The 24,500-nt window shown below is 39.6% G+C and overlaps 1 protein-coding gene across 2 annotated transcripts in view; it reads left to right on the forward strand.

Moving 5' to 3' along the window:
- Positions 1-24,500, forward strand: part of KLF12 (Kruppel like factor 12) — a 526,247-nt gene that overhangs the window by 409,819 nt on the left and 91,928 nt on the right. The gene's annotated exons all lie outside the window — the stretch shown is intronic.

Raw genomic sequence — 24,500 nt, forward strand, 5'->3', positions numbered from 1 at the left:
ACTTGTATCTCCTCCACTCCATTTTCATTCTAGGTACATCTTTGTCTTCTTTCTTATCCACATGAACTTTGAAATTCTCCTTCCTTTCATCTCTTCACTTCAAACATGAATACGTATTTGTAAGCTTTAAACCTAAAATGTAGGTTGGGATCTTTCTTATTCCAATGAGAAAATAAGGACTTTTTCTTTTAATAATAGGTCTTCCATTTGCTAACTGCATAATATTTTATAATGCTCTGGCCTTCCCATTTCTTAATCAGTTAAACATAGAGCCTCTTAAGAATTTTCCAGAATTCTGTGTTTTTATAGTGCTTAGGAACAAACTAAAATCATAAAATCACAAATAAATATTACTGATTCATCCAGTATCATTTGAGTATTTATTGTTGTTCATTGTTCTATATAATGACACTATAAGCAGTAGAAGGGAATAACTTCCTTCTTATAGTTCATTCATTCAGCGCTTATCAAATGCCTGCCATGTGTAAAAAGACTATGCTCAGCTTCATGAGGAGACAAGTAGAAAATGTCATCTCTAACATGCCAAGAATGGCTTCATTTTCTGTCTACCACGATATCTAGGATATTTATATTCAAAGAGAATTTCCAGTGAATTTAAGTTTTCCCATGCATTGCAGTAATTTCTGTTCTCTCTCATGGAAGCTCACATTTCTTAAGCTTCAAATATACGCTAGCAATCACCAGTCACTGTGGAAGGTCTGCGTAGGTCAGGCAAACCCATCTTTATCACAGAGGACAAGAAAAATTCAAGATTGTTTCACACATATTCCCAACTCAGGAGGGAAAAATGTGTAGTATTTCCTTTTTACCAAATCTGATTGTTTTGAAAAACCTGGTTGTTCATTGTGAAATTAGTTTAAAGAAATAGAGCAGAGTAGTAATAACTTGGCTCTGGGTAGAAGGCAGAAAGTCCAAAGATGCATATTATGCAGTTAAGGGCACAGAGTAAGTTAATAATCTAATCAACTTGCTGGTCTAGTGGTTTCTTAATTTTGTGAGCTAGTTAAAAAGAAAGTAAAGCCTGGCTGGGACAGGTTAATCTAAGGATTCCTTCATGATCCTTACACTCTGCTTACAACATCCTTTAAAGAAAACTATGGGGAATTGAAGATGGTGCAAAGGTCAGACAGCTTTTGAAAGCTAAAGCTTTTGGAATTGCTTCATCAGGACAAAGGGGAACTTGAAGGTATTTTCGAAGTTACGTTTAAATATATAACATTATCAGACAACAAACAGGGTGGGCCGGTGTTTCAACTGGGATATATATATATATATATATGTATATATATATATATATATATAGAACGAGGACTCCACATACACACATAGTTTCCTTACTATAATATATTCCTACATGTGTGTATAACAATGTGCTTGCAGTTTTTTAAAATGCTATTGCAGTGTGTTGCAGAGAATCACATCTTTAAAGGCGGTTTGAGAAGCTGGTTCGAGAAGCTGGTTCATCTCCACAAATGTCAAAAAGTGAATCCAGAACCTAACCTAACCCAACCTAACCTCTGTGGGTTTTTCTTTTTTTTCTAATCAGAAAACAAGGGGTTTGGACTAAATTATCTCTCAATTCCTATTGAGGTCTCTTAAGTACTGAGTCAATGATTATTAACATTCTTGAAAGACTTGAACCCTCCCTGGTAAATATAACCTCTGGTAGCCACTTAATTATGTGGTTCCAAGTTTATGTTTCTACTCAACTGCTACAATGCATGGTAACTGTGTCTGGAATCATAAGTTCACCCTAAGTTGTAGAGTGTGTGGTTTAGCACAGTTTGATTCCCATTTATATATTTTTTCATTAATAATCAATTAACTTGAATTTAATGAAGAGTTTGGAATTAAGAGTTTTAGAATTGAAACTTTAATAAGATTTGATGTAATGATAATAGATGATGTATACAAGAACAATAAAAAGTATCAAGAACCTGCTTTACATATGAAAAATATTAATCCTGAAGACAGTAGTTGTTTAGGAAAGGAATGAGCCAGGAATTCATTCACATCATGTCTTCAAACTTATTCATTGCTTCTGTGGGATAAGGAAAGGAGTTTGTGAGCTATAAACTCTTAGAATGAGAAGATCAGCATTTGGTGTCAGAAAAGTTCCTTTGATGATGCCTTTCAAGATTTATCTATAGAATGCTAGATTTTAAATGTCTTAGGTTCATTTTAACGAAATTCAGTTATTTTTAAAATTGCAATTATAACATAATCACATGTAAGAGAGAGTTACTAACCAGCTTTCTTTTCTACAAATTTGAAGTTCATAATTGCATTAATTTGTATGACAATATTATTTTATTTTAGGGGCTGATTGCAAAAGAGATCTTCTGCCATCTCTGTTCCTATGTTTAAAAACTCCTGTAAATGCAGTTCTTGAGGTGGTGAAGGCAGGAAGTTGGCACAGTGCTTGTGATGTAGTAAAACCTTAATAAATGTTAGTTGTTGCTGCTTCTTGTTATGATTCTTTTTATTATATATCATTGGTTATAAAGGTTGTCACTTTGCACAGATTCTTTTCAAATTCATCTCTACAGATGTCCACTCACATAAAATTGCACAGCTGAGTACATTACTGAAGCACACACGTGCCAGACTCGATTAAATGTCAGGCAGAGGCAGGCACATGTGTTGAGCATGTGACCTCACCATGGCTTAGCAGTCACTTGTATCAAGTGAATCTTTATAGCATGTGTGGCAAAGATAATCTATTATAAATCATTTTGGTTCTTATTTCTTAACTCTAGTAATGATGATAAGCAGTGTACACTTAACATTGGTCATTTTTATCAACTAATTTTAAAAAATATTTCCATTATTGTCTTTTAAGTTCTGGGTCATTGTTTTATTACTGAGATGTGACATTTACATTGTTAAGGGTACAGATCTAAATGTATAGCTTAGTGATGAACACACTCATGTGATCTTTGTGTAAATCAAAATACAGAATACTTTGAATACCTCAGAAGGTGCCTTGTATCCTTCCACTCAATACAAATTTAAATTATTTAAGTACTTTTCCACTTAGTGAAAACCGACATCTCTTCTCTGATGGAAGAGAATTCTTAGATTGCAAAATGGCAAGTTAAACAACTTAACTTTTTTTTTTGGCCATGCTGCATGGCTTGTGGGATCTGCGTTCTCCAACCAGGAATTGAACCCATGCTCCTTATGGCAGAAGTACAAAAAGCCTTAATCACTGGCTCTTCAGGGAAGTCCCTGTCCGATCATTTTTTAACTTTGAATTTTAGTGGTTCCAGATCCTGCTGTACTCTCTCATTGGAAAAAAAAACAACAGGATCATTTAGATGCTGCCATTGATCTTCGAAAAACCCTCACTTTGTAGTATTTATCAAAGCACACCATTGTTCTTTTCATATTCATTTTGTAATCATTGTTAAAATTTCATTCATAAGTTTATTATAGCTGCATATTGCTTTTGTCTCTTTTATGCTTTGAGATTCTGTATTAAATTTCATTGTAAAAAGGCTTCTTGCCAAACAGTTTTCATCTAAGATCTGGATACAAATTGGTGGGCTAGGATTAACTGGTACATTGTAATCAGTTAAAAGAGTGGAGCTGCAGCTAACTATCCAGAAATACCATTTAACCTGCTGTCTGCCCCATAGCCACAGTGAGTGACCTTCAAAATCTGAGTTTATTGTGTCTGTTTTCTCATGAGAAGGGGACAGCAGAAGATGGGATGGCTAGATAGCATCACTGACTCAATCTGGGCAAACTCCAGGAGATAGTGAAGGACAGGACAGCCTGAGTGCTGCAGTCCATGGGGCTGCAGAGAGTCGGACACGACTTAGCGACTCAATAACAAACAACAAATAAACCTAACAATTCTATTTCTGTGAACACTGGGAGAAAAGCAGTTAAAAACAGCTGATTTGGGTCAGTGGCTTGCCACATTTAGTGCATTCTACCATCCAAGATAGCATATTGTGGGGAATAATTTTTGAGACTACTCCAGCACAATGGGTAAGGATAAGAGGCTTATGGAAACTTTCTGATGGGAGAGACTGAGGGAGGAGCGAGAAACTGGGGCTTGTTCTGGTGGGCGGGGCCATGCTCTGTAAAGCTTTAATCCAATTTTCTGTTAATGGGCAGGGCTGTGTTTCCTCCCTGTTACTTGCCCTGAAGCCAAACTATGATGGAGGTAATGAAGATAATGGTGACCTCCTTCAAAAGGTCCCATGCAGCTACCCCACAATTGCACTCATCTCACACACTAGCAAAGTAATGCTTAAAATTCTCCAGGTCAGGCTTCAACAATACGTGAACTGAGAATTTCCAGAAGTTCAAGCTGGATTTATAAAAAGCAGAGGAACCAGAGATCAAATTGTCAACATCCATTGGATCATCAAAAAAGCAAGAGAGTTCCAGAAAAATGTCTACTTCTGCTGTATTGACTATGCCAAAGCCTTTGACTGTGGATCACAAAAAACTGTGTAAAATTCTTAAAAAGATGGGAATAACAGACCACCTTACCTGCCTCCTGAGAAATCTGTATGCAGGTCAAGAAGTAACAGTTATAACTGGATATGGAACAATGTACTGGTTGCAAATTGGGAAAGGAGTGTGTCAAGGCTGTGTATTGTCACCGTGCTTATTTAACTTATATGCAGAGTACATCATGAGAAATGCCAGGCTGGATGAAGCACAAGTTGGAATCAAGATTGCTGGGAGAAATACGCAGATGACACCACCCTTATGGCCAAAGACGAAGTAGAGCTAAAGAGTCTCTTGATGAAAGTGAAAGAGGAGAGTGAAAAAGCTAATTTAAAGCTCAACATTCAGAAAACTAAGATCATGGCATCTGGTCCCATCACTTCATGGCAAATAGATAGAGAAACAATGGAAGTAGTGACAGACTTTATTTTGGGGGCTCCAAAATCACTGCGGATGGTGACTGCAGCCATGGAATTAAAAGATGATTGCTCCTTGGAAGAAAAGCTATGCCCAACCTTGACAGCATATTCAAAAGCAGAGACATTACTTTGCCAACAAAGGTCGGTCTAGTCAAAGCTATGGTTTTTCCAGTAGGCCTGTATGGATATGAGAGTTGGACTATAAAGAGAGCTGAGGGCCGAAGAATTGATGCTTTTGAACTGTGGTGTTGAGGGAGACTCTTGAGAGCCCCTTGGATTGCAAAGAGATCCAACAGTCCATTCTAAAGGAAATCAGTCCTGAATATTCATTAGAAGGACTGATGATGAAGCTGCAACTCCAATACCTTGGCCACCTGATGCAAAGAACTGACTCATTTTAAGAGACCCTGATGCTGGGACAGATTGAAGACGGGAGGAGAAGGGAATGACAGAGGATGAGATGGTTGGACGGCATCACCGACTCGATGAACATGAGTTTGAGTAAGCTCCAGGAGTTGGTGATGGATATGGAAGCCTGGCGTGCTGCAGTTCGTGGGGTCGCAGAGTCGGACACAACTGAGGGACTGAACATGAGCTAGCATGATGCCAGTGAGCTAGATTCCTGTTTTGATGATTGTGGTTTTTTTGGTTCACAGGGATCAAAATCTCAGAACAGTAGCCATGACATTTGATCTGAAAACAAGACTGAAGACTATATTTCTTTACTTATTCCCTTTCCCATTTCAAAAGACATTTGGCCATAATTTATGTAAATGTAGTATAGTATAAAAGTGAAAGTCTCTCAATCATGTTCGACTCTTTGCAACCTCGTGGACTATACAGTCCATGGAATTCTCCAGGCCAGAATACTAGAGTGGGTAGCCTTTCCCTTCTCCAGGGGATCTCCCCAACCCAGGAATTGAACCCAGGTCTCCCGCATTGCAGCAGATTCTTTACCAGTGGAGCCACAAGGGAAGCCCATAATAGAGTATAATTTTAGAATTAAGAACTGGGCAAGCAAATCAATGTACAGGAAAAATAATGTGACAACAGATAAAGCTAAGAAACTTAATAGCTATATATGCTGATCATGCAGTCCTCCATAAAAATACCCAGGCAGGATGCTGATGTCATCCCTGTATACTTAAAGGTCACTTCATTAATAAGGCTTTATTCCCAGAGAAGAGCCACAAACTATTGCCCTTAAAGAAGACAATAATTTTTTTTGACCTGACAGCTTATATGGAATGACAGACAGGTAATGTGGCAGAAAAAAAATGTCAATTCAATGAGGAAGTATGACAGATTGAATTGAAATTCTGCTACAATGTTATATATAGAAGAATACTCTTTTGGCTGAATCAGTAGATAATAGTATAATAATGATTTGTTGTTTTTGCTACGTCTAAGTAGACACATGAACATACACTTGTATTACTTGAATCCAGTAAATATTTATACTCTCTGTCTTTATAAAAATGTAAATTGTGTATACCTACTCAAATTACCCTATTTTGAGTCCATTTAATTTTCAGATAATTTTAAGGAAACACGAGTTCTAGGAAGGTATTTGGGGATCTTGAGAGGAATGCAGAAGAATTAATTTACAATTTATTTCTGGTGAATTCGAATTGCAGAACATGTTTTCCAAGGGATAGTTCCAAGTTTTCATCAGCAACATAGATAGACCTAGAAATTGTCATGCCCAGTGAAGTAAGTCAGAAGGAGAAATATCCTATGACATCCCTTACATGTAGAATCTAAAAAGAAATGATACAAATAAACTTATTTACAAGACAGAGACAGGCTCACAGGATTATAGAAAATGAACTTATGGTTGCTGGGGGGGAAGGATGGGGAAAGGGGTAGTTAGGTTGGGATGGACATGTACACACTGCTATATTTAAAATGGATAACCAACAAGGACCTACCGCATAGCACAGGGAACCATGCTCAGTGTTCTGTGGCAGCCTGGATGGGAGGGGAGTTTGGGGGAGAATTGGTACATGTATGTTTATGGTTGAGTTCCTTTGTTGTCCACTTGAAGCTATCATAACAGTGTTAATCAGTTATACTCCAATATAAGCTAAAAATTAAAAAAAAAAATACAAAGTGAAAAGAAATTCAGAATTAGAACAGAAAAATGTTCTGGTCACTCAGTGTGTTGGTTTTATTTCCTAGAAGGACAGGAGGGACTTTCATGGGAGAAGGCGTATGATTCGCGAAAGCCCAGGGCTGTGAGTCTGTGGTTCTGAATTTCAGTTCCCCTTCTGCTGGCACTGTTTGCAGGTTGCCCAGCCTTGGCACTCATGAATCTGCAGAGTGGAGATGAGGAGAGCAGCTCCCTCCTCTGCTCTTAGACCAGAGGAGGGAAGCATCAGGATTAGCTTGGAGAGTTCTTACGACTTCTTTGTACTTGGTTCTCAATGCATGGTGGTACCCCCTGAAAATTCTCTAAGATGCTCTCTAAGCAGTATTTGACCCCATGACAATGCCCAGCACTGCGTGCAGTAGATCAGATGCAATATGAAATTCTTTGTCTATTAATTGGTTTTGAGCGCCACCCTAGAGAGTCTTGGCTTTTATTGCCACCAAGTAGTGTCAGCATCCGAGAAGGCAATGGCAGCCCGCTCCAGTGTTCTTGCCTGGAAAATCCCAGGGACGGCAGAGCCTGGTGGGCTGCCATCTATGGGGTCGCACAGAGTCAGACACGACTGAAGCGACTTAGCAGCAGCAGCAGTGTCAGCATGGGTCACTTCACAGAATACTTGATCAAGGGAAGGATTAGCTTTCATTCTAAGCACCAAACAGCGCAATTTTAAAAAGAAATTAGCAAAAAGAAATGTATGACAAATGTATTAACCAGAGCAGACTGATGTGGGTTTTGACTTAACATTGTGAAACCTTAACTGATGATAAAAATTGTATGTTTACTGTTTGGTCTAGCATTTTAATGAAAAGGACTGTAGATAATAAACACTGAAGAATTAAAAGAAGCATAAGGATTGCCTGGCAAAGTTAGAAACAGATATATTTAAAACCTACTTTTGTAAGCAAGTGAGGATTGCTGAAGTGTTTATGAAATAAAATGTGAAAGGTGGGTACCATTATGTAAACAGGGAGTTGGGAAGAGGGCAAGAAAAGAATGTGTCATGAGCAGTGGCTATGAGCCAGGCACATCACATCCCTTATCTCTGTTCATCCCCACATCTACAGAAGTGAAGTGAAGTGTTAGTCATGCCCTACTCTTTGCGACCCCATGGACCACAGCCCACCAGGCCCCTCTCTCCATGGGATTTTCCAGGCAAGGATACTGGAGTGGGTTGCCATTTCCTTCTCCACATCTACAGGAAATAAGTGTTAATTTTCCCACTTAAGGCTTCTCTGGTGGTTCAGTGGTAAAGAATCCACCTGCCAGTGCAAGAAATGTGTGTTTAATCCGTGGGTTGGAAAGTTCCCCTGGAGAAGAAAATGGCAATCCACTCCACTATTCTTGCATGGAGAATCCCATGGACAGAGGAGCCTGGCAGACTATAGTCCATGAGGTTGCAAAACGTTGGACATGACTTAGTGACTAAACAACAACATTCCCACTTAAGGGATGAAGAACTTAAAGTCGAATGTAGGTAACTTGCACGATATCACAAGGAGTGTGTTTTGAAACTAGGATCCAATCTAGCTAGTCTGACTCTGAAACCTTTCTTTCTATCACATTTGGGAAGGAGGAGGGCATCTTTAGTCCCTGGATGGCCAGGATCCCACTCTGTAACCTGGGCAAATTATATGGCCTCACCACTGGGCTGCTTAGGTGGCTCAGTGGTAAAGAATCCACCTGTCAGTTCAGGAGATGTGGATTTGATCCCTGAGTTGGGAAGTTCTGAAGAAGAAGTGAAAACCCACTCCAATATTCTTGTCTGTGAAATCCCATAGACAGAGGAGCCTGATGGGCTACAGTCCATGGGGTTGCCAAGAGTCAGATACAACTTAGCAACTAAACAACAATAACACTCCTCCCCACTGGGCTGAAGGGGAGCTCCAGAATGCTCTCTGGCTCCAAATTCAGTCAAGGTAGTAGAAGAAAAAACAGGTTTAGAATTGATGCTCATTTATGACTGGCTGGTACCATGGCAACCGTGGTGATAACCCAGCAGGTCCCTAACCCCATAGTGTGCTCATTCATAGAATGCAGATACTGTAGCCTGTGTTCCTGCTGCAGGCTTTTGTGACCATGGGATGAAACTGATGTGGAGGTGTTCTGTCCTCTTAAGGCACTTCTCAGGTGGAGAGTATCACCGATCCAGCACTCACAGCCCCACTTAAAGATACGATGAGTGAACATATTTGTAGAAAAACAGATGTGCAACCTTACCTTTATAGGATGCAGTTTATGAAACCATTGTGTGTCCCCCAGAGTGTTTATACTCTTCACTCACCAGAGTAAACCAAAACTTGACTCTCAGTAGTTTTGAGCATTATTAATGATTCAAACTGTTATAATTCAGAAAAAAAAATAGAGCCTTAATAGCTTTCAGAAGTAGCAATAAGCTATTTTGAAGTATACACAAAGTGAAATTTTCTCTAAAAGGAGCTGAGAAGTTTGCTGAAACGACAGGTTAGAGGACGTGGCAGGCAAACAAGTTACTAGATTATGACTTTTATTCATATCCTAATTAGCAGAATGTGTAGGTGTAAGTTTCACACTTTAGAAGAAAGTGATTTGTAGAGAATCCCATTTGCCTGGCTGTTTACTTAATTTTGAAAGTTAATATGTAAAGTTGAAATGTTCTGAAACAAAAACGCAAAAGGAGATGAAAGCAATTTCATTTCAAACAAAACTGAAAAGCAGGTATGAAGGCAAAGGGAACATGACGTGTTTGATACAAGAGTGTGGAAATGGTTTCTACTTGTCCCGTGAAGAACTGTCCTTCGTAGACTTGCTGTTAACAGTCACTGGGAATCCTGCAGTATTACTACACTGAAGGTTTGCTCTAAAATGAATCTGCTTTCAAATGCATTTAAAATCTGGGTGTATTTGTCATCTTCTATAGGCCATCATTTTATCTCTTCATTGATGTCCTGAGCGACAAAAAAATTATGGAAAAAGGAACAAAAAGACCCTCATAAAACAATAACAAATTTAAGTTGGACTAGAATTACCTGCTCAAATTGAGTAACTTTGAAACCCAAGGTTTGAAATAAGTTATGTTTGAGTTCTTTAAGAAAATAAGATCATCTGGGCATTTGCCAAATGTAATATGGTGATGATTTTACAAGGGGAGGGTATTAAAGATAAACCAGTAGATAAATGACAACCTGTAAATTTGCATATTAAGAGTACGTTAAAGAAGGAAAGATTTAGTCAGAGAAGAGAGTCTTATTCAGCAGGGAGACTTAACGAAAGAACCCCGAGAGATTTAGTAATTATTTTTTTTAAATAAAATATAGGCAGGCTAATATGGGAAGGATTAGCACATTAGGTGACATCCTCTCAAACTTTGAGGTTATTTTTCTCCAGGTTCTTCTTGCTCTCACTGTCCTTTTTTCTTTGACTTTTTTTTTTTTTCCAATTTTCAAATGTTAGGCTACCTCCACGTCTTGCAGACTAGAGGATTTGTCACAGTAATCATGATGACTCTCGTAACAAAGAAAATTACTGTGATGCACTTTATTTTATTATTTATTGGTTAAAAACAAAAGATTTCATTGAATGGCGTTCTGGTCAAATCATTGTTCCCTTTAGAACAGAAATGTTTCTTCTAGTGTGTGGTGCGTGCATTCTGGAGCCAAACGCTTGGGTTCCAATCCGAGAAGTATATTGGCACTAAGATCTTGGCAAGTTACTTAATTTCTCTAGGTGGCAATGTATTTTTTTCATCTTTAAAACATGTAAAGTAACAAATCTTGTAGTGGTTGAGTGGATTAAATAAAACATTGCTTGTAACATGCTCAGCAGAGAGCCTGGCAAAGAGTGAGTGCTCAAGAAATGTTCCTTTGAAAAAATAATTTCCTTATTATTCAGTCGGTAGTTGGATAAACTGTCTATTAAGCACTGTCTTTTCCCTAACTCCATGACCCTGGACAAGCTATATAATACTTGTTTCTGTTTCATAATCCAGTAAATGAACCAAGACGGTCACCTGCTTGTCCAGGAATGAGACATAAAAAGTACCTACAACAGGACCAGGCAATAGTAGGTGCTCAATAAATTAGTTGTTACGGATGATGTCATGCAAGTTCCTCCCAACAGAAAATTTTGAATCTTTTGAATATGTGTAAGAAAATTATTAAGAATATACACAAGCATAAGTAAAAAAAAATAAATACATAGTTTGACAATATAATATATCCTGTCTGTCTAGAGGAGGCAAAAGAGAAGAATCACTCCTGCCTGAGGTGATCAAGGAGGGCTTCAAGGAAGAGGTAGAGCTTATTCTGTGCTTTGAAAGATAGCTAAAGCTGAAATGTCAGAGGAAAAGACAAAGGTATCTCCAGTAAGTGAAATAGGTTAAGTCTCATAACAACAACAAAAAAAATAGAAGCCTAGATTGGAAAGTTCTTAAAGAAAGTCATGTGAAATAGTACTGGCAGATGAGGGCCAGAACATCAGGGTCTTTAATGTGATGGTTATGAGTTAGGGCTTTATACTATAGACATCAGGGACCCCTTTGATGGTTATAGGACTGAGGGTTTAGAAAAGTTGCCAATTTAGTTGCTGATAATAGAATCCACCCTAACAATTTTTGGTGAAAGGGAGTTATTAAATAATATGCCCATAGAACAACCAGAGGGCACTTCTAGCAAAATACCTCTGATACCCCCTACCCACCCTTTGCACCCCTGGACAGACCTGGATACCGAGAACTCCTCTCAGCTCCCCCAGAAGAATGTCTCTTTCTGCTGTCAACCTTGTTGGGAGACCACCTTTCTACCCATGGCTGCTTTCCCCAGTTGCTCACACCTACCGTGTTAGGGCTTTGTAGAAGCAGCTCACACATGGAAATGGATGACAAAGGTCTCTCAGAAATGTAGTGTTTCAGTTTCTCTTCTTTAGAAAATCAGAAACAAAGAGGCTGGAATGATGCTAAGTGAGCAAACTTCCATATCTGCCCAAATTGCTTATCTCTAGGATGTCACGTGGATTGGCAGCGACAGAGGTTGATGCATGACATTCAGTGGGTATGAGTGTGACATTCAGTGGGTATGAGTGTGACATTCAGTGGGTATGAGTGTGACATTCAGTGGGTATGAGTGTGCCAAGTGTAGGGTAATAACTGCCTCATTAAAGGGGTTTCAAGAGCATAGAAACTAAAGGTGAGTTCAATTCAGTCATTCAGTTGTGTCCGACTCTTTGTGACCCTGTGAACTGTAGCACGCCAGGCCTCCCTGTCCATCACCAACTCCCAGAATCCACCCAAACCCATGTCCATTGAGTAGGTGATGCCATCCAACCATCTTATCCTCTGTCGTCCCCTTCTCCTCCTGCCCTCAATCTTTCCCAGCATCAGTCAGTCAGTCAGTAAGTTCAGTCGCTCAGTCACGTCCGACTCTTTGCAACCCCATGAATCGCAGTACACCAGGCCTACCTGTCCATCACCAACTCCCGGAGTTCACGCAAATTCATGTCCATCAACTCGGTGATGCCATCCAGCCATCTCATCCTCTGTTGTCCCCTTCTCCTCCTGCCCCCAATCCCTCCCAGCATCAGAGTCTTTTCCAATGAGTCAACTCTTCACATGAGGTGGCCAGAGTATTGGAGTTTCAGCCTCAGCATCAGTCCTTCCAATGAACATCCAGTACTAATCTCTTTAGGGTGGACTGGTTGGATCTTCTTGCAGTCTAAGGGACTCTCAAGAGTCTTCTCCAGCACCACAGTTCAAAACCATCAATTCTTCAGTGTTCAGCTTTCTTTATAGTCCAACTCTCACATCTGTACATGACCACTGGAAAAACCATAGCCTTGACTAGATGGACCTTTGTTGACAAAGTAATGTTTCTGCTTTTGAATATGCTGTCTAGGTTGGTCATAACTTTCCATCCAAGGAGTAAGCGTTTTTTAATTATATGGCTGCAGTCACCATTGCAGTGATTTTGGAGCCCCCCAAAATAAAGTCTGACACTATTTCCACTGATTACCCATCTGTTTGCCATGAAGTGATGGGACTGGATGCCATGATCTTCGTTTTGTGAATGTTGAGTGTTAAGCCAACTCTTTCACTTTCCTCTTTCATTTTCATCAAGAGGCTCTTTAATTCTTCACTTTCTGCCATAAGGGTGGTGTCATCTGCATATCTGAGGTTATTGATATTTCTCCTGGCAGTCTTGATTCCAATTTATGCTTCTTCAAGTCCAGAGTTTCTCATAATGTATTCTGCATATAAGTTAAATAAGCAGGGTGACAATATACCACCTTGATGTACTCCTTTTCCTATATGGAACCAGTCTATTGTTCCATGTCCAGTTCTAACTGTTGCTTCCTGACCTGCATACAGGTTTCTCGAGGCAGGTCAGGTGGTCTGGTATTCCCATCTCTTTCAGAATTTTCCACAGTTTATTGTGATCCACACAGTCAAAGTCTTTGGCTAGTCAGTAAAGCAGTTCAGTTCAGTCGCTCAGTTGTGTCCAGCTCTTTGCGACCCTGTGAATGGTAGCACGCCAGGCCTCCCTGTCCATCACCAGCTCCCGGAGTCCACCCAAACCTATGTCCATTGAGTCTGTGATGTCATTCAACCATCTCATCCTCTGTCGTCTCCTCCTCCTCCTGTCGTCAATCTTTCCCAGCATCAGGGTCTTTTCAAATGAGTCAGCTCTTTGCATCAGGTGGCCAGAGTATTGGAGTTTCAGCTTCGGCATCAGTGCTTTCAATGAACGCTCAGGAATGATCTCCTTTAGGATGGACTGGTTGGATCTCCTTGCAGTACAAGGCACCCTCAAGCATCTTCTCCACACCACAGTTCAAATGCATCAATTCTTTGGCTATCAGCTTTCTTTATAGTCCATCTCTCCCATCCATACATGACCAATGGAAAAACCATAGCCATGACTAGATGGACCTTTGTTGACAAAGTAATGTCTCTGCATTTGAATATACTATCTAGGTTGGTCATAACTTGCCTTCCAAGGAGCAAGCATCTTTTAATTTCATGGCTGCAGTCACCATTGCAGTGATTTTGGAGCCCAAAAAAATAAAGTCTGCCATTGTTTCCACTGTTTCCCCATCTATTTGCCATGAAGTGATGGGACCAGATGCCATGAACTTAGTTTCTGAATATTGAGCTTTAAGCCAACTTTTTCACTCTCCTCTTTCACTTTCATCAGGAGGCTCTTTAGTTCTTCTTCACTTTCTGCCATAAAGGTGGTATCATCTGCATATCTGAGGTTATTGATATTTCACCCAGCAATCAGCAGAGATGGATGTTTTTCTGAAACTATCTTGCTTTTTCAATAAGACGGTTTAATCAACAAAGGTCATTGCTATATTGTGTACAAAAGAGATAAAAAATACTTACACAGCTGCGAACTCTGTTAACTTGAAAAATACTCATTTTACTAATAAAAACATGGGTGAAAAATTGGTAATGGAGAGAAGATAAATGCTGAGTTTCTGTTAATAGTGAGCTATCCAAGTAGACAGGTCTAGTAAGGCGTTGGAAATGAAAAATTATAATTTGGGCAGGATTTGAGCTAGGAACCTAACTGTGGAAGACACCAGGACAATATATCTTTGGAAACTAATGGGAGAGGAGGGAGAAGAGGAGTAAAGAAAAGTGATGAGGGCATGTCAGAGGTTGCAGGTTATGGGGGTCACAGAGAAGTGCAAATTTCTGTTATAGGAATGTAAATTGGTGGAGTCATTGTGTAAAACAGCATGGAGGTTTCTTAAAAAAACAAAACTATAGCTACCATGTGATGGAGCAATGCCATCCCTGAATATATATCCATAAAAACAAAAATGCTAATTCAAATATATACAGGTACCCCAGTGTTCATAGCATCATTATTTACAGTTACCAAGATATGGAAGCAACTTAAGTGTCCATTATGGATGAATGGATTAAAGAAGATATGATGTATACACACACACACGGTAATACTACTCAACCATAAAAAACTACATTTTGCCATTTATAGCAAGATGGATGGACTTAGATGGCATTATGTTGAGTGAAATATGTCAGAGAAGGACAAATGCTGTATTATATCACTTACATGTGGAATCTAAAAACTACAGCAAACTTGTGAATGTAGCAAAAAAGCTGACTCACAGATTCAGAGAACAAATTAGTGGTTACTAATAACAGGGGAAGGAGCACTAAAGGGTAGGGAGTTAGTAGGTACAAACTATTGGGTATAAAATAACCTACAAGAATATGTTTTACACCATGGGGAATATAGCCAGTATTTTCTAATAACTATAAATGGAGTATCAGTTCAGTTGCTCTGTCATATCCGACTCTTTGTGACCCCATGAATCGCAGCACGCCAGGCCTCCCTGTCCATCACCAACTCCTGGAGTTCACTCAGACTCACATCCATCGAATCGGTGATGCCATCCAGTTATCTCATCCTCTGTCGTCCCCTTCTCCTCCTGCCCCCAATCCCTCCCAGCATCAGAGTCTTTTCCAATGAGTCAACTCTTCGCATGAGGTGGCCAAAGTATTGGAGTTTCAGCTTTAGCATCAGTCCTTCCAATAAACACCCAGGACTGATCTCCTTTAGAATGGACTGGTTGGATCTCCTTGCAGTCCAAGGGACTCTCAAGAGTCTTCTCCAACACCACAGTTCAAAACCATCAATTCTTCGGCACTCAGTTTTTTTCACAGTCCCACTCTCACATCTATACATGACCACTGGAAAAACCATAGCCTTGACAAGACCAACCTTTGTTGGCAAAGTAATGTCTCTGCTTTTGAATATGCTGTCTAGGTTGGTCATAACTTTCCTTCCAAGAGGTAAGCATCTTTTAATTTCATAGCTGCAGTCACCATCTGCAGTGATTTTGGAGCCCCCCAAAATAAATTCTGACACTGTTTCCACTGTTTCCCCATCTATTTCCCATGAAGTAATGGGACCAGATACCATGATCTTAGTTTTCTGAAGTTGGTGCTTTAAACCAACTCTTTCACTTTCCTCTTTCACTTTCCTCTTCACATTCTGCCATAAGGGTGGTGTCATCTGCATACCTGAGGTTATTGATATTGCTCCCTGCAATCTTGATTCCAGCTTATGCTTCTTCCAGCCCCTAAATGGAGTATAGTGTTTAACAAAAAGAAAAAGAGAAGTGCAGGTTTCAGGTCTAGTGTGAGGCAAGTGGCAGGCTAGAGTGAATTTATAATGAATTAAAACCAGTTCCAAAGTAGCGGAGGTAGGAGCTAGATCACAAAAGGTAAAAAAGAAGAAAGTGATGCGCAAGAACTAGGGTCAAGTGTTGACCACTTGTTGCAGAGGGTAAGTTGAGAAAGAAGCAGTAGAAATTGTAATTTTTTTTACTCTCTTTTAATTTAGTAGAAAGCCTGTTTTGCATATTCTCTGGGTTCAGGATGAAAGAGGTAACATAGGAATCTTTCTTTCCATTGCACCTCACTTAATTGTGCTTCATAGTTACTCATTTTTACAGACGGAAGGTATGTGAGAACCTGCCAGTTTTCAAATGGCATTTGCTCGCTTTTGCCTGTATTACGTTTTGTTAAATCACACCATATTTCAAACTTTTTCATTATTGTTATGGTGATCTGTGATCAACGAACTTTAATGTTACTCTTGCAAAGAGATTATGACACAAGACTTAGATGACTGCATTTTTTAGCAATAAAATATTTTTTAATCAAGGTATGTATGTTGTGTTTTAGACACAATGCTATTACACACTTAGTAGTCTATAATATAATGTAGTCTATAATATAATGTAGTCTATAATATAATATAACTTTTATATATACTGGCAAACCAAAAAATTTGTGTCTTGCTTTATTGCACCATGAAGAACAGAATGGCAGAACTGAATTTAATTATGTGCAAACATATTTCCAAGTTGTGTGCTTGTGGATTAATTCGTGGTCAGGGTTCAAAAAGGTAGGTTGCTCCATGCTCTTACAAGACTACGCTGGCATTCTGCAGTAATTCACATTGGCAACATAGAAATATTCTCTTTTTGAAGCCCTTGAACGGTTATGTTGATAATGCTGTTACCTGAAAAAAACATAATGCAATCTGTCTGTGATTTGCTTCCTGTGATGTGAATGAGTCAAACCAGGGAACAGGTCTGTGTTTAGCATAATGATCTGTGTGTGAACTGGAGACAATGTCAAGGTCCCTGCTCATCAGCACCACTCAGCATACCAAAGGCACTAAATCAGTCCAACTGACTGCCCTGTTTTGTCCTGCCCAGACTGATGCTGCTTTTATAAAACACAGCCACAATTAGGAGATGTCTTGGCAAATTAGAGCCTCTGATCCCAGAACTGTAAACTGCCTCAACTCAGCTACCCTCTTCTCTGATATGCAGTCAACACCACATTTGAATATGGATAAACTCAAAACTAAAAAGTAGCTAGAGTCACCTAACCATTGCTGGGTCATGCTTCCTAATCAGCAGATAATTTGTCTAGTTAGTTTAACATTTTATTTCCAAAATATCAGTTACTCTGAGAGTCTAACAGAATGCAGTCTACTACAGCTATAATGAGCTGAATTTGTTTTGCTGTTTAACAGGATGTTGCAATACTCTGGTGACTTTTTATTAAAAAAATAAGCTTCTACATTTCTTCATGATGGATTTCGCTAGTTATGGACAAATTGGGAGCTGGCTGTTTTGAAATAGTCTTTATTGTTGTGTCTCACCATTTACTGGCTTCCCTGATAGCTCAGTCAGTAAAGAATCCACCTGCAATGCAGCAGACCCTGGTTTGATTTCTGGGTCAGGAAGATCCATTGGAAAAGGGACAGGCTACCCACTTCAGTATTCTTGGGCTTCCCTTGTGGCTCAGCTGGTAAAGAATCCACCTGCAATGTGGGAGACCTGGGTTCTATCCCTGGGTTGGGAAGATCCCCTGGAGAAGGGAAAGGCTACCCACTCCAGTATTCTGGCCTAGAGAATTCCAAGGGTTGCAAAGAGTCAGACATGACTGAGCGACTTTCACTTAGCATTTAGCCTGTACCCAGTACCTAGAGACATAGCACCCTTTTAGTAGTCATTCCTGGTTTCAGGGGAAAGTGAAACACAGAGACACAAGAAAGCCCTGAGCAGGCATTCCCACTGCCATGTGGGACACCCAGGGAAGATCGAGATTGTCCTGGTAGCCAAAACTTGTCCAGCCCATCACAAGCTGCACTCCAGACACTGTTCTGAGTGAGAGGATATAAGTACACTCATTATGAAGATGGGAAAACTGAGATGTAGATATCTTATCCATAGACCAAACAACCAGTAAATAAATGCTAGAACCTCATAGTGGTTGAACCCAGGCAACCTGGACCAGAATCCCTACTCAACACTGTGCCACGTAATCCTGCAGTGAAATTCCTGTCATGTTCGAACTCTTTAGCCTGAAAGTTTTTCAGGGCAGGATCCAGAGTTTATGCATTTGTACATCACCAGTGTTTAGCACGAGGCCTGGCAAACTATAGAAACTAAGAAATTCCTTTAATTTGTTAATTATTCTTTTCAAATGTTGAATTGTCATTTTATCCCTTGTAAAACTAGTTGAATCATATGGCTTTCTTTCTGAAATCTCCAGGGCAGGAACACAAGAGTGAAAACATCAACTGTTTGTATTTCAATTGTATCAATTCTTTTTAAGAAAATAATAGTTTTATTTTACTGTTTGGTAATACGGAGTTTTTAGGCCTGTATCTTGTGTGGTACTGTTTAGTACATGTATGGAGTTTTTTTTCTAGGTTGATGCTTCTCATTTCTGTAGTTTTTGCAGGGATGCTATGAAAACTCTTGCTTGCTTTTATTCAAAGCAAAAGTAATTCTAAATAGTAAGGATGCATTTGCAAGCAGTTTCCAGACCCTGCCTGTTTTGCGTAACACCTGTATTTAATCAGAGAATACAAATTTAAGCAAACCACTCTAATCATATTTTGTAAATTCAGTTTGTCTTGATTATTTAAAAGAGAGTATGAGGATTGGTAGATTTAAGTATGAGTTAATTCTGTTTAATGGCTGTTGATCCTTCCATACTTTCTAATAATTAGATTGAGGGAAAATGGTCCCTAGATTTTTTTTTGCTGAATTTTTAAAAGATAGTTTAACTTGTGCATATGTTCTGTCACTCAGTTGTGTCTGACTCTTTGTGACTCTGGTCTATAGCCTGCCGGGTTCCTCTGTGCATGGGATTCTCCAGGCAAGAATACTGGAGTGGGTTGCTGTTACTTCCCCCCAGGAATCTTCCCAACCCAGAGATTGAACCTAGCATCTCCTTGCATTAGCAGGCAAATTTTTTTTTTTTTTTTACCACTGTGCCACCTAATTTAACTTACAGGCTTCAGAAATCATGATTTCACTTTTTGACAGTGGTGCATTACTCTTATGTTTGGCCAGACCACATGGTAATTTACGTATTATGAAAGTTCAGTATAAAAATATTTTAAATATATTTATAAAATATTTTGTTTTCTGAAACAAGAACCAATTCTCCAATCCTCTGATAACAATAGAATGTCGAGCAATTCATTTCAGTTCTGATGCTGATCACCCAGAGCTATCAAAAACCAGCAGGTCAAGAGTCCTGGCCTGTGCGACTGCCCCACTTTAAATGCCTGCCACATATGGGGTCCCAAGGCTGCCTGGTTAACTACAAAGTTGAGGGTTCTCAAGACCCCCTCTAGGTTCAATAATTTATTAGAATGATTCACAGAACTTGGAAAAGTGCTTTATTATATTAATAGATACAATTTAGGAATAGTGAAATGAAAGAGATGCAAAGGGTAGGGTGTGGGGGAGTGGAATGCAAAGCGGCCACGCCGCCTCCAGGCACACCACCCTCCTTACCTGTTGTTGTGTTCGACAACAACATAGCTCTCTGAATCCCATCAGTTAGGGGGTATGTGGTGATTCATTATGTTGGCATGATTGCTGAAATTGTTGGCCATTGCTGAATGAGCTCAGTCACCAGTCCCTCTCCCCTCCAATTCTGAAAGTTCTAACTCTAATCACCGGCTTGGTCTTTCAAGCTAACTGGGAGCCTGACCCTGAGTTACCTTACCACCTTAAACTCACTGTAGTCAAAAGTGGCTTATGAGGAATAACAAAAGACACGCTGTCTCTTAGGAGGTTACAAGGGTTTTAGGAGCTCCGTGCCAAGCTTCTGGGGCAAAGACCACATATTTATCTTTTCTTATACCATGTGTATGTGAGCTACTATGACTGACGAGATGTGGGTTTGATCCCTGGGTCAGGAAGATCCCCTGGAGAAGGAAGTGACAACCCACTCCAGTATTCCTGCTTTTGAAATTCCACGGACAGAGGAACCTGGTGAATGACAGTCCATAGGATCGCAAAGAGTCAGACATGACTGAGCATATATTAAGAAATATGTATGATAAGCAATATTTTGAAATTCGATGATCATTTGAGAGTTCAAACTGTTTCAGGACTACTTATAAACAGAATTTTCCATTGCAAGCAGCATTGTTTGGTAAACATGAAACTGTAAGCAACTGAATTTTGCATTGTGTTCTACTCTTGTAGCTGTTCTCCAATTAACATTTTTTTTTAAGTAGAGTAATTTCTTCATTCATAAAATAACAAAGTGGGACATTGTTTAAGAGTATGGCATGGAGCCTGTGAGGCCTGGACTGCAGTTTCAGCTCTGGTGTGTGCCCCTAGGCTAGGTTTAGCAGAGCTCTCTAAGACTGGTTTTTCCTTACCACCAAGTGGGAATGATGACACCAACCAGCCCCATGGGCTGCTGTGTGGAGAAGTGAGACTCTCCAATAAAACTCGAACCATGTACCAAATTCACAGGAAGTTCTCACTTTGAAGAAAATATTTGTGTATGTGTCACTGCTGTGTGTCAGAGACACTTCTTTTCCATTGTTAGCTTCCCCCTAGCTTACAGAATGGTAACTTCACTTTTCTTTGGTGTAGTTGCTAAGTCGTGTCCAACTCTTGCGAACTCATGGACTGTAGCCCGCCACATTCCTCTGTCCATGGGATTTTCCAGGCAAGGATACTGGAGTGGATTGCCATTTCCTTCTCCAGGGGATCTTCCCAACCCAGCAATCGAACCTGGGTCTTCTGCATTGTAGGCAGATTCTTTACTGACTGAGCTATGATGGAAAACATGAATGCTTTTTTTTTGGTCTCATCTGGCTATTCTAGCCATTGCTCTTCCTTCATGAGAAAGCTTCTCCAACAGAAGTTGTTTTCCTTTTATCCTTGTTTTTTAACTTTTTAAATGATAAACTTTGGCTTTTACAGAAGGTTTATGTTCTTGACAAAACTGAATGAAAAGGATGGTATTCCCTTTTATTGCCTGTACCCACCACGTCCTCACTGTTCACATCCCACACCAGAGGGATGTCTGTGTATGCTCATAGTGTCAGACTCTTTGGGACTCCATGGGTTGCAGTCTACCAGGCTTCCCTGTCTGTGGAATTTTCCAGGCAAGAATACTGGAGTGGGTTGCCATTTCCTACTCCAGGGGATCTTCCCGGCTCAGGGATTGCAAACTCGCATCTATTTTGTCTCCTCCACTGGCAGGCAGATTCTTTAACACTGAGCCACCTGGGAAACCCCACACCAGAGGGATACATTGTTGCAATAGATGAACCTACTCTGATACATCATCATCACCTAAAGTCCATAGTTTACATTTGTTCTTGCCCTTATACCTTCTATGGATGTATTGACAGATGTATAATGATGTGTATCTCCCATTGTAGCATCATGAGAATTGTTTTACTGCCCTAAAATCTGTGCTCTGCCTGTTCATCCATTCCACCCTCCCCCTTGGCAACCACTAATCATTTCCTGTCTCCATGGTTCTGCTTTTTCTAGAATGTAGTAAAGTTGGAATCATATGCTTTGTAGCCTTTTTAGATTGGTTTCTTCCTCTTAGTAAGAGGCGCTTAAAGTTCATCCATGTGTTTTCACTACTTGATAGTTCATTCTTATTAGCACTGAATAATATTTCACAGTCTGGATGTACCACAGTTTACTTTATCCACTCATCTACCAAAAAGACACCTTGTTTATTTCCAGGTTTTGCTAACTGTCAGTAAAGTTGTTGTAAACAACAGTGTTCAGGTTTTGTTTGGATATATGCTTTTTTTTTTTTTTTGGAATATAATTGATTTACAGTGTTGTATTAGTTTCTGCTCTATAGCAAAGTGAATCAGTTATACATATACATATATCTGCTCTTCTTTTAGATTCTTTTCCCATATAGCTCATTACAGAGTGTTGAGAATTCTCTGTGCTGTACAGTAGGTTCTTATTAGTTAATTTTTATGTATAGTAGTGTGTATATGTCAATCCCAATCTCCCAGTTTATTCTTCTCCCCTTCCTCCTGGTGACCGTACGTTTGTTTTCTACATCTGTGACTCTATTTCTTTTTTTAAAATAAGTTCATGTGTGCCGTTTTTTAGATTCCACTTATAATAGATACCATATGATAATTACCTTTCTCTGCCTGACTGACTTTACTAATTATGACAATTTCTGAGTCCATCCATGTTGCTGCAGATTGGACCTAATTAAAAACTTTTCAACAGCAAAGGAAACCATAAACAAAACAAAAAGACAACCCTCAGAATGGGAGAGATTATTTACAAATGAAGCAAATGACAAGGGATTAATCTCCAAAGTATACAGAGTTCATATAGCTCAGTATAAAAAAAAAAAACACAAAACCAATCAATAAAAGGCTCTAAAGAAGACACACTGATGGCCAAAAAGCACATGAAAAGATGCTCAGCACCACTAATTATTAGAGAAATGCAAATCAAAGCTACAATGAGGTATCACCTCACATAGGTCAGAATGGCCATCCTTAAAAATTCTACAGACATTAAATGCTGGAAAAGGTGTGGAGAAAAGGCAACCCTGCTACACCATTAGTGGCAATGTAAATTGGTACAGCCACTATGGAGAACAGGATAGTGGTTCCTTAAAAAAACAGAATGGAGCCTCCATATGATCCAGCACTCCCATTGCTCGGCATATACCCAGAGAAAAATCATAATTCAAAGAGATTGCATGCACCCCAGTGTTCACCACAGCACTATTTGAAACAGCCAGGACATGGGAGCACCCTAACTGTCCATCAGCAGATGAATGGATAAAGAAGATATCATTTATATATGACATATATTTATATGATGGAATATTACTCAGCCATTAAAAAAAAGAATGAAATAGTGCCATTTACCACAAAGTGGGTGAACCTAGAGATTGTTACCCCCATTTTGAAACTTTTAACACTCTAGAGCCTGAGACTCATCACTGCTGTAGCTTTACCAAGAAACTTTTCTTAGGACGGTTCCCCGTTGACCATGTAATGGGCCTTCTCCAGTTCCCGCTCTGATTCCTTTTAGGCAAAGTAGCTCTGTTTGCTTCTCCTAGGATCTTCTTTTATATTAGCTTTCCTCTTATCTCACTGGCTGCTTCTTCTAATTCCTTGACTGTGCCTTTGCCTCTCGCCCTCAACCATAAATTATTTCAGAGTCAGCGCCTCTTAACTCCTCTGCATGGGTAGTTTTCCTTTAGAAGTCTCACCCGCTTTCTCAGCTAGTTTTCTGCTCTGTTTATGAAAATCAAGTCCAATGCCTACAAGTCTGCCTTCCAGCTGCCTAAAATTAGAACCATGTTTTCTGCCGTTCTTTTAGTCTCTCCTGAGTCTTCCCTTTACCTTCCTTTATTCACTGTCAACAGATCATCTTATCTCATCAATTCCTTTCTCCCTATTCCTTCTGGACCTCTTTGGATTTGACTTTTTCTCCCTTTGTATCCATACTGATGCAGTATCGTCAAGATTGTCTGAGTGTTAGTCATCTGCACACCACTGGCAGATAGATTCTTAATGTGATACCATTTCTCCTGTGGAATAAAATCGTCCTTCAGCTTTGCACTTTCTAAGGAGAATTCCAAAACATCTATCACTAGTCATGAAAGACATTCCACCTTCTGAGCTGCACCCCGTTGCATGAACGACTTCTGACCAAGGTAACTGCATGCTTTGCTCATCTTTCCCACCTCTTTCTCCCGGCTCCTTTTTTATCCTCACCTGCATGCCTGAGGGCTTCATCGTGCTGCTCAGGAGATGTAGCCTGGGCAACCCAGCACTATCCCATATCCTTTTCTTAAAGTAGTATTTCCTCTCTTCTATCCTCTTAAAGTAATCAATATTTCCATTATTTCATCATCTACTGTCTTGTGACAGCTCTCCTGTTTGGAGAACTGACATTTTTTACTTTATATTATTATTTCTGAGGTTCTTGGATACTTACCCAGTTGCACTCATAGTCTGTTTTCAAGGTCAGAGGCCATAACTTGGATTACTGTATTATCACGTAAATTGGTTGGCAAGTGCATAGTACCTAATACACTTTAATGAGTTCTTTCCTCTTTATCTTTTGGAATCACA

The sequence above is a fragment of the Capra hircus genome, chromosome 12, assembly GCF_001704415.2.
Source record: "Capra hircus breed San Clemente chromosome 12, ASM170441v1, whole genome shotgun sequence".
Taxonomy (NCBI): Eukaryota; Metazoa; Chordata; class Mammalia; order Artiodactyla; family Bovidae; genus Capra; species Capra hircus.